The following is a 4,139-nucleotide window of genomic DNA, read 5'->3' on the forward strand; positions in this document are numbered from 1 at the left end:
AACAACTCACAAAGAGAATTAAGCTTCCAGGACACCACAATACGTATTAAAGGAACATGCTTGCAAATATCAATCTATGGGAAACCCACAGACTGTCCCACATACCTCAGGCATGACAGCTTTCATCCCAGCACATAAAAGAATCTGTCACCTATAATCAGGCCATAAGATAAAAATAAACAATAGGTGATCAGCGCCAGTAAGTGTAATGTGGAAATAAGAGCTACCAAGCACTAAGGATATAACTAAATATCTAAAATATGTGAAAAACAATATTGTGCCGAGCTAATAATCATACATGTCTAATAAATTGAAACATATATAAGTGAGTCACATATATGAGCCTTCAAGCAAATGAAGCATATCAAATATCTACACAAAGACAAAAAAGTAATATAGACAATAAAAAGTCTAGGAAAAAACAAAAGCAAACAATGGTGATTGGGCAAAAAAATCCTTTAGATGATTCGCAGCCAATCTGCATATAACTCTCAGGTAAGGATAATCACACAATGCAGGCAGACCTTCACCTCCACCCAGTGAGTGATGACAACAAGTGAGTGCTCACCTGGGGAGGTAGACCTACAGAGCTAGGTCAAATGCGCTTTTTCCAGTATAAATCCAGGTGAAAAGAGAAAAAGGACAAGGACAAAGTGCCTTAACGTCCAATAAAATGCAATTTATTAAATAAAAAATGCGTACTCACAATGATATAAACAGTACACGCATTGGGTGTTGCTGGTTTAGACCAGCAGGGCAAATGGCAGCAAAGCGATAAAAAAACCTGTTTGTCTGGCTCAGCTCAGTGCAGTGACATCAGACGCTCTGCCCTACGTACGTTACGTCAAAACACGTGACTTCATCAGGGGTCTGGAGCTACTGATGTCTTGAAGTCTATTTAACAGAAAAGCATGCTACCGTAAAGGCAGTAAACCAGGTGCACTTCCTTTACCATATATATGGAAATAGCACCATCAGCAGAGACCACACAGGACAGAGCACAGAAGAAAGGGAAATAGATCAAATTACATAAAAAATTAATAAAAGTTATAAAACCAACAACATAGAGCATAAAGGAGGAGCCTAAGCACCAAATCCATACAAAATTATCATACAAATAAATAAATATGTCCCATATATATACATCTCAAAAATGGGAATGACATGTTCCCATTTTTGAGATTTATAGATAAAAGTAGGTACCTCGGCTTATATTCGGGACGGCTTATACTCGAGTATATACGGTATATGGGAAATATTTATTTATTTGTATGATAATTTTGTATGGATTTGGTGCTTAGGCTCCTCCTTTATGCTCTATGTTGTTGGTTGGATTACATCGATGGAGCCATTTTTTTTTTTTTTAAAGGAATAGTCAAAAATGTGTATGGGTTTTTAAAAGGATTCGCTAAGGTGACAACTTGGCCTGGACTCCATGGGATTGATTTACACAGGACAAATAGGCTGTTCACTTTGCAATTTAATTTTTACTTAGTAAGGGATTTTCTTTCTTAGCTTAGTGTATACGATGAAAAATTACTTTTCAAAAAATACCAAATCAGGGGGAAATAAAAAATAATTGCTTGCACATGATTGGATTATGGAAATCATCAGAGCTTCACCTCATTCACTAAGCTAAGGGGAAATTCCCTTGCAAAGTGAAAATTCCTTTCAAAGTGAACAGCCTATATGCCTTTAGTAAATCAACCCCCTTATCTCCTAGTCATTTAGCCCAATAACACCCTTAAGCTCTGATAACTACAGATATGTTATAGCTTTCTACAATAATCATTAGTGTTCAAGTGTGCATTTCATTAATGGTTATATTTTATTGCTTCTCTAGTATATGGACATTTCAAAGGACTCTCACCAGAGGTAGTGATTGTGCCTGGACTTCTTATCTTTGAGTCAATTACCCTATTAACACTTCTGAACCTGATCCCTATCTCTAATAGCCTAACCCTGCAAAATAGCCTTTACCACACAAGTGAGTCAAGGAAAAACAGTTGTGTTTTTTAGAAAATGTATATTTCATTGCTCCTCCTTGTAACTCTGTGTATGAATATTTGAGTTTCAGAACCATTTTCAAAAATGTGCAATGCCCGGCAGTGTGGCAGTGTAAGCCAATGCCATGGTGTAGTCTGGCAACTATGGCACCCAGGACTCTCAGCCAGAGGGGCTGAGAGGGTCCAGAGAGTAAACTGTTTTGTAAGGAAGAACCTGGCCTTTCAGATTCGTCCAGGTTTTCCTGATTGTAGCTGGGATCTGGAGCTCTGGAGATTTCGTAGAGCTCTGGGTGGGATGAGATCTCCAGTCCTGGGGCCAGGTGTTGCCAATGACCAGCCTGGGCTGATCAGGTCGCTAAGAGCAGCCTCATTAGGAAGCCAGCCCAGTGCTCAGAGAGGAGTGTTGGTGGAGAGGGAGTTGTGTGGGTGCAGGAAGCACAGAGCCACAGTTGACTCAGGTGCGTGAGGGACACGTGGAACAGCCAGGGAAGGCTGGGAGAGGTCGGTGACCCTAGGACCACTGGGACACACTGCTGAGAGAGCAGAGTGAGGGCTCAAGAGGAAAGCTACTGAGCCATATAAAGGTCTTATGTTGCTGCTGCAAGCTATTTTGTGTTTGCCACAGTCATCTCTAGGTGATCAATGTACATTGCAAGAATTTCAATCCACTTTGTTGTACTTTCCTACCTATTTCTGTTGTGCGGGCTTGTTCACATCATAAATAGTGCGTTGAATTGCTTGCAGCATTTTTGCAGATCGCACTGGACCAGAGCGCAGGCACCAATGTGCCACGCGTTCAGGTGTGAGTGATCGCACAGTGGCCAGGGGCCGTGGCTGTGGTGCCATTTACTTCAATCCACCACAAACAGTGCGTTCCAGAGCGGTCAGCTTCTGGAACACACTGTTTGTGGGTTGAACTGGCCCTTAAGAAAAAGTTGTTTGTTGCAGCATGTCCTTTCCAAACATATTCCTAAAATTTGGATTTGTTATAATCAGCTGGTGGGCTTCCTGTGTTGCAATAGGGAAAGGTGCAGTGACTGCATCCCTTTAGTAGTAATTAACCCTTAGGGAGTAGCTTAACAAAAACTAAATTCCTATTGCAAGGGATGCCAAAAATTATACTTGTATCTTAATGCAGACTTGTGGGAAAATCAATGACATTTGTGGAGGAGTTCCGTTCACCAATTGATTATAAAATGCCTCCAGGTCGCCATATTGCATTGAATTTTTTTTTGACAGATTTATAACATACAGTGGCTGCAGTATTTAAATAGAATGGTCATTTTTAATAACATTAAATTATATAATGGTTTGTGGAACAATTATTTGTTATATTAATGTTTAAAATACTTTGTTTTGTAAAATACTAAAATACATTTTTAGATTTTTAAAAATATTATTTAAGTAAAGTTACTGCCAACTAGTAGGGCAATAGATACAATCAAATGTGAAATTGCCCTGGTCATTAGCTGGTTAAAAGAAATAAAAACAGATTTAAATCAACCTACGTCTGGTCTTGGCACCTTACAGACCAGATAAATCTTGTAATCAGTATCCATTAAATACACATCACTCAGGCATTGGATCACTTTATTCAAAGTTTGCTTATACAAGAGTGATCCAGATTTCAAACCCTAATATGATCTGCTAAGATGCTAATATCATAATTACACTGGAGTATTGGTCACAATGTGCAGCAACCTGGGGGTGCCTGCTCTACACCATATGTTTTAAAGGGTTGCTAGAACCACAGGTATACTTCAAGCTAGGCTCAGCCCGATTCATTATGTACAGCACCTTGTAAGTACTTTGTGTTGTATCTTCGCCTGTACTTTGAGGGGCAATTCATTAGATCTTTACTTTCACTGGAAGACACTTTACGTATTTTGTCAACATGAATAATCATCGAAGCGTTCTGACAGATCTGGTTCAGATGATCCTCTGACTGAGCTGTGCTGTGCTCTCCAGGGATACATATGGGTAGACATATGCTGTATTGGGAAAGGTAAGACCCTCAGCTCTGCGTTGTTTAGTCAGTGAATGCTGGCTGTATTCCATCATTCTGTGTCAGAGTTGTCCAACTTCTACATAAAGAGCAATATTCTCTGTGCAAGTGGTGAGAGGACTAGATGT

This window comes from Nanorana parkeri, unplaced genomic scaffold, assembly GCF_000935625.1.
Source record: "Nanorana parkeri isolate BGI_ZX_2015 unplaced genomic scaffold, ASM93562v1 scaffold511, whole genome shotgun sequence".
Lineage (NCBI taxonomy): Eukaryota > Metazoa > Chordata > Amphibia > Anura > Dicroglossidae > Nanorana > Nanorana parkeri.